At 43.5% G+C, this 7913-nt stretch overlaps 1 protein-coding gene across 2 annotated transcripts in view; it reads left to right on the top strand.

The window, feature by feature from the left end:
- LOC123979500 (leukocyte elastase inhibitor-like) overlaps window positions 1–7913 on the top strand; it is a 20635-nt gene that overhangs the window by 3030 nt on the left and 9692 nt on the right. The gene's annotated exons all lie outside the window — the stretch shown is intronic.

The following is a 7913-nucleotide window of genomic DNA, read 5'->3' on the forward strand; positions in this document are numbered from 1 at the left end:
GTGTTTTTCAGCTGCAGGGACAGGACGACTGGTTGCAATCGAGGGAAAGATGAATGCGGCCAAGTACAGGGATATCCTGGACGAAAACCTTTTCCAGAGTGCTCTGGACCTCAGACTGGGCCGAAGGTTTACCTTCCAACAAGACAATGACCCTAAGCGCACCGCTAAAATAACGGAGTGGCTTCACAACAACTCCGTGGCTGTTCTTGAATGGCCCAGCCAGAGCCCTGACTTAAACTCAATTGAGCATCTCTGGAGAGACCTGAAAATGGCTGTCCACCAACGTTTACCATCCAACCTGACAGAACTGGAGAGGATCTGCAAGGAGGAATGGCAGAGGATACCCAAATCCAGATGTGAAAAACTTGTTGCATCTTTCCCAAAACGACTCATGGCTGTATTAGATCAAAAGGGTGCTTCTACTAAATACTAAGCAAAGGGTCTGAATACTTATGACCATGTGATATTTCAGTTTTTCTTTTTTAATAAATTGGCAAAAATTTCTACATTTCTGTTTTTTTCTGTCAAGATGGGGTGCTGAGTGTACATTACTGAGAAATAAAATGAACTTTTTTGATTTTTGGAAAATGGCTGCAATGAAACAAAGAGTGAAAAATTTAAAGGGGTCTGAATACTTTCCGTACCCACTGTGTGTGTGTATATTTATATATATATATATATATAAAGCAGTTCACCATGAAGCCGGTGGAAGGTGGAATTATGTGTGGTAGGCCTTTCGTTTTGAGCAAATTTAAAGGAGGATAGGGACTCTGTTGTATGGATGAATAGAGGGAGGGAGTTCCAAAGGTGAGATGCACAATAGCTGAAGGCTCTGAACCCATTGTGGACATGCGGGCAGAAGGAATGGAAAGTATTGAGGAAGAAGAGGATCAGAGAGTTTGGGATGGGGTGTAGGGCTGAAGGACTTCAGAGAGTGATAAGGAGGAGCAAGATTATAGAGTGCTTTGAAGGTGAGAAGAAGAACTTTAAAATCAAAATGGTATTTAAAAGGAAGCCAGTGCAGTTGTTTTAAAAGTGGAGTAATGTTTTCAGAGACTGGGGCTCTTGTGATAGTACGGGCAGCAGAGTTTTGGACCAGTTGGAGTTTATGAATTAACTTGTGCGATAGACCGGAGAAAAGGGAGTTAAGTAATCAATACAGGAAGTGACAAGAGCGTGGATGAGAGTAGCAGTGTTTAAGAGTTTAAGAGGGCCTGCTGCTGACATTGTCAGATTTTAGAAAGCCAGCACTCACACTGCCACAGCCACTGAACAGCTTATGGCACTACAGAGAGTGGAGCAGACATTTTGGCCAAGTTCAGACACCCCTATCAGAATGCAGGAGAAAACCTCTCTTCTGTTCTATATCGCCTTGACAAACTACTCCATCATGCTCTTCTGAAGGGACATGGTTGCACTACGTGTGAGAATGAGACACACCCTCGCAAATCCTCCATATTTTTCCCAGCTGATGGGCAACATAAGAGAGGAAGAAAGTTGGATTAATGCCAGAGAAGGGGTGAAAACTGCTGCTACAGCCGCCACCACTACTGTACCTCAGTCTCCAGTCACTAGTCACATAAGAGCTCGACAACCTAAAAATGAGGTAAAGGCACTTTCTTCACAGGTGGCTAGACTGTTGAACGCCGCACCAGTTGCCACAAAGCCTGGCAATATGACAGCCAAAAATGGGTCCAAACAGCCAGCATCAGAAGCCACCACTCTAGACACATTAGCCAGAGGGAGAGCTCCCAGATCAACGCCTCCTGGAATCTTTTGCTACCAGTGTGGACAAGATGGACAGAGTGCCAGGGACCCGAGGACCTGAGAAAAGTGATTCAGAAGCTTATGGCACTAAAAGAAGTCTGTGTGAGAAAATGATGGAGAGGGAAGATGTTTTCTCTCACCATGAGTGGGACATAGGTGGTTCTAAAAGCACCAGACATGAAATCAGATTGAAGGATGCAAGGCCTTTCATAGAAAGGCTGACTTTGATGATGTACGGCAACACTTGGAGGAATTAAAAACCCATGGCATCATCTCTGAGTCACGTAGCCCCTACGCTTCACCCATAGTGGTTGTACGTAAGAAATCAGGAAAGGTATGAATGTGTGTGGAATACAGAACACTCAACCTCCGAACAATACCAGACCAGTACACCATCCCCAGAATAGAGGATGCACTTCATTGCTTATCTGGGAGCAAATGGTTCACTGTCCTCGACCTGAGGAGCGGGTACTATCAGATACCCATGAGCGAGGCAGATAAGGAGAACACTGCTTTTATCTGTACTTTGGGCTTTTATCAATTTGAATGCATGCCTCAATGGATTTCAGGGGCACCTGCCACTTTCCAGAGAGTTATGGAGAAAACTGTTGGCGACATGAACTTTCTGGAAGTTTTAGTGTGCATCTGGATGACCTGATAGTGTTTGGGCGAACAGTCGAGGAACACGAGGAGCGGCTGCTCAAAGTCCTTGACAGACTTACAGAAGAAGGCCTGAAACTGTCACTTGACAAATGCCAGTTTGGCAGAACTGGATGTGCACATCCATCTGACAAAACCTACTTTCAATCTTCTGAACCTTTTGGGTCTAGATGGAGTGCGCAGTGTGAGCGTGCTTTCCAAGAACTGAAAACTCGACACACCCAAGCACCTATATTGGTGTTTGCAGATCCACAGAAGCCTTACATTCTGCATGTGGATGCTAGCCTGGACGGGCTAGGTGGTGTCTTATACCAAGAGCATGATGATGATCTGCGCCCAGTTGCATTCCTCAGCAGAAGTCTTTCGCCATCTGAGAGAAACTATCCAGCACACAAACTGGAGTTTCTGGCTCTTAAGTGGGCAATTGTAGAAAAGCTCCATGACTATCTTTACGGTGCAAATGTACAAGTCAGAACAGATAACAATCCGCTGACATACGTCCTGACATCAGCTAAACTGCAACGGGTCCACCTACAACTTCAGCCTGAAATATAGACCCGGCCGCCAGAACATTGACGCGGATGCACTGTCCTGGCGTCCACATGATAGCACCAGATGATGAATGGCAGGAAATTCCAGTTCCTGGGGTGCAAGCTCTCTGTCAGACTGTGTCAAGTAGCACACATGCCAGACACCTCCAATCATGTGTTATTACACAAATTGGGGCACTCTCAGATCCAGACCACATCCAGCCAAACTCCCACTACACCTGCTGAAGGACAACACAGCCTCGAGTTGTTCCTTCTCCTTCTCCTTGTATCCTTCTCATGGACTCTAATGGAAAGTTCCTGGATGAAAAGACCTTATTCCCAAGGCACAGAACGGAGAAGATCTGGTGCCCCAACACCAGGAGAGCCCTGGAGCTGTTAACAGTGCCTGAACTAGGCTCACCTAGCCACATCATCATTCATACAGGCACCAATGACTTAAGGTCCCAACAGGACAGACTGGTGGACTTCCTGAGGAGAGTCATTGAACAAACCTCCACAAATTTCCATACCAGCAAGATAGTCATATCTACGCTGCTGCACAGGAGAGACTTCCACCCCCACAACATTCACAGAGTGAATATCAGCCACCTGGACTGCCTGTATGATAACATACACCTACAATGAAATGCAGTCCTCGACCTGAGGAGCGGGTACTATCAGATACTAGGGCTGCAGCTAACGATGATCTTAGTATTCGAAGCTTCGATAGATTATTTCAACGATTCATCCATGTGTCGTTTAAGAAGTACTTTTGCTTGGCGGCGGCGGCAGCGCCTCCCCTCCCCAACGGGATCAGCTGTGCACATTTATAGGTGATGGATATTTATTAATCCTTTTGTAAATTTATACTGTGTCATACAGCAAACATCAGACCAACTACTAGACAGCCGCTTTACAAACACAAACATCACTCCAGTGCTATACAAGTTATACTAAAGGCTCGTGCAGACTACACAACTTTAAGTGTCGGCCGATGGCCGTGCAGTTCACACGACCTGCCGACCTGCAACTCAATAATCAATCAAGATTTCAGTTAACTGCTAAAGCTGCTGTTACTGTTACAGCTGTTACTGTGATACAGCCAGACAGCCCCCAGCCTGGAGGTCCTATTCCCACCTCCCCATCCCAACGGCAGAATCACGATGTAGTGGGACAACGGTGTGGATTTGTGCATTTTATATTAAGTAAATTTGGAGCTACTCCAAATTCCTCTTTTCCCCTCCCAGAGAGGAGCAGGGGGGTTAAAGATCAACTTCAACAGACTGCTAAAGAGACCCCAACAGAAAGGGGGTGGAAAAGTTGCTTTCTCTAAGTGCTATCCCTGATCATAAAACTGGCACCTTTTTGATCTACGAAGCTGATAACACGGTGCCTGACTGTTAAACTGACAAAGGGACATTAACCAGCGATTAGCACTTCCCTGAACAGCCTATCGGAATCTCCTTGGATGGGGCAGGAATTCCTTTACCCCCCCCCCCCCCCCCCCCCCCCCCCCCCACACACACACACACACACACACACACACATGTAACCGTGGCAACTGACCTTGCTCTGTGTTTCATTACCTCATCAAAGGGATACCCCCTTTACGCCTAAGTGTGACATAAACCACGGACCGTCCTGAACTTTAAATAACCAAAGACTGCAGTCTCCAAAGACTCAAAGCATTTAGCATTTAATTAAGTTTAATTAAATCTTTTTATGTTACCATGTTGTTGCTATCTGTTGTTGATATTAGTGCTGAAAAGAATCAAAATAAGTTACTTTTGCAGTGTTTTTTTTATTTTCAGCAAGATTAAGGACACCCCTTTCATCTTATGTGTAACCAATACTTGTTCACAATACTTTCTCACACAATTCCTTTAGAAATGATGATAAAGAAATGTCATACTATACTATACATACTCTTAATTGCCAGCTTGAAGTTAAGGCTGAATAACTAAATTCCCCAGTTCCTAAGGAGATCTTGGATTAATCTAAGCTTTCCTCATGTAACCTGAGCTTTCCCAAGTGGACGAAATAAATATTACATACCATCGTTGGAAATGCCGTTAATGTATAAATATCCTGACCAATAATGTGACAATTGTTTCCTGTTACCAAATGCTTAACTTACAACGGTACAAATGTTTGACCATTGAGGTTTGATTGTGGAAAATATTTGATTATAATACGCACAAATAGACTTTCTTTTTAGACATCAAAAGTTTAGAAAGGCAGTCCCTCGGGAAACCGGAAATTCTCCCTCGGGAACAAAGGACTGCCCTCTGGGGAACCACGCCCCAGACAACAAAAGCGCGACACGCGATGTCGCTCTCTCTCTCTGCTCTTCTCCTCTCCTCGTGCCCTGGTCTTCTGCTCTGCTCTCTGGATGCTTCGGCACGCGTCCAGCGTGCCTCTCCAGGCAACGCCCTAAGAGTTCGACCAGCGCAACAGGCCTTTGTTCGCTTGAAGCTACACACACGAAGTGCCGCGACATCGATTTGTCCCTTGTATAACAGCAACTTTCTTTTGTTTTATTTTCTTTCTTTCTTTTGTTTTGTTAAAGTTATCAGTACGTTAAGTTACACTGGACTAATTCAGGAACGACCAAGTTCCCTTTTAAGCTTGTTCGTCGAGCCAACTTCACCAAGGTCAGACCAAGCCACGTGGTCTCGCCAGCGGCAACGAAGGAAACCTGAAAACAGCCGAATTGCCAGACGGAGGACGACGTTTTCTTCAGACAAGGAGAACCTCGGAGAATCCCTAGCAAAAAGCCAGGATCGGGCAGCTAGCGTGGGACCCGTGCAACAGGCCAAAGCAGGCTGTCGACAAGCTGTAAGATCTAACACATTCTGTGGTCAGGGATGTCCCGTAAGGTTAATATTTCCTTTTAACTCCTAAACTCATAGCTTACTTTCATTAGTTCTCCTCTGCCGTATGAGTCAAATGCTTCCCACAATCGAACCTCCATTTCTCATTGTTCAGCCATTGTTTATTTTCCCTGTATTTAACCACCCTTTTATGTCGCATTAGTTAGTTAATAATTAGTTAATAATAATTAATTATTAGTTAATAAATTCACTGTAATCAAGAACTGTGTGTGTTGCCTATTTCCACGTTCCTTCCAAGAGAATTGACCCTTTAGATATGAGACTGACTGATTGATTTAAGATAATTTAGCGATTATTAACTAACTGATCACTAGTAATAATTGTATAATTCTTAAAAGCTAGAGTTATAGAGTTATAATCCTAGAGGTCCGGAGACTCTAGGATTATAACCACTCCGGTGGTGCCCTTTTAACGAGAGCTTTTATGGATTTTTGATATTTTCAGAATATTAAAATTCATAACTGGGTATTAATTCTCATAAATGTATTAAAATTCATAGCTAATTTAGCCATGCTACAACGACTACAGGAGCAGCAGCCTATTGGACTGAACTAATGGTGAGAAGAGCCACAGCCCCACCCCCCTCTGGTGACATATTACACATGCTAAACCTGCTCTGCTCTCGCCTCATATAGCTTTAAGAGCAGGGACCTCTTAAAGACATCATAACAATTCATAGTTTAGCATGTTGGATATCATTTTAAATGAACAGTAATATAAGGACAATTCTTAACAGTATTTCACACATGAAACACTCTAAAATGTCACTCGAAGTTTAATATTTTATTCATTTACCTAACTATACTTAGCTTTAAGTATAGTTTTTATCTGTTGTCTGTTTTTATTGTTTTTGGCAAGGGTTTTATTCGGCTATTTATTATGCTTTTTATCTTATGCTGTTCTCTGTATCTGTACAGCACTTTGGGGCAGTAGTGACTGTTTGTTATGCTATAGAAATAAACTTTGACCTTGACCTACCTACAATGCTATTCTCCTCTTTACACATTTCTCGTGTTAGTATTATTTTTTAATATGTAGTTTATTATTATGTGTTTTTCATGGTGTTTGTCTAATTTTTTAACAGATTACACTTGAGAGATGAAATCATTTACAATAACATGTTGGAACATTCAAGGTCTGAGATCTTCAGCTTTTGGTTTAAAGAGCAGAAATTCAGATTTTAATAGAGAGTTAAAAGAGTCTGACATCATAGTTTTACAGGAGACATGGTGCAGAGAAGATGTTTGTCGTCCTCGCGGCTACACTGAGATTATTATACCATCAACAAAAAATCCCACAATAACCCAAAGCAGAGATTCAGGAGGCATGATTCTATGGTGTAAATCAGAACTGAGCCAGTCCATCACAGTTATTAAAAAAGAAGAATCTTATATATGGTTGAAAATTAACAAACAGATGATTTGTGCTGAGCAACATGTCAACATGTGTACCAGGAGGAAGTTAACCATTATAATAAAAAGTGTGTATATATATATATATATACTCCTGCGTACGGTCATGCATGGCTACGTGCGTAGCCTACGGCGTAGGTACGCACGTAGCCATGCATTTATACTTGTGCGTAGGTGTGTCCGTCATTCTGCAATTACACCCCCAAACGCCAGTCGGCAGTAGCGCTACAGCGTCCACTGTGTTGACTTTTGCCGCCCGAGCAGGCTAACTTCCGGTTTAGCCCTCTGTTAACATAAATGGGGGTAAAATTGTAAACGTGCAGCTGGTGTAGCCTTTTCAAATGTTACCGACAGAATGGATCACATTCTGATAGCAAAACGAGTCATTTCCCTCGGGTTGCGACGGTTAAATATATTAATTCAGTGTGTTACAGCCGCCGTTTTGGCCGCTAGTAAATGTTACTTTAAAGCTCGGGGTACTTCTGGTCCACTCGGAGGCATTGCGAGGCTACCCAGCCGACCAATCACAGAGCTTACGGTCCGCGTCGACTCGACGTAGTTACATTTTTGAGGAGGTGCACGTCAGGCGACTGCGTAGCCCCGTAGCCTACGCTGTCACCTACTCCGTCAATTTGACGCAGAAGTAAGTC

This window comes from Micropterus dolomieu, linkage group LG01 (genome assembly GCF_021292245.1).
Source record: "Micropterus dolomieu isolate WLL.071019.BEF.003 ecotype Adirondacks linkage group LG01, ASM2129224v1, whole genome shotgun sequence".
Lineage (NCBI taxonomy): Eukaryota > Metazoa > Chordata > Actinopteri > Centrarchiformes > Centrarchidae > Micropterus > Micropterus dolomieu.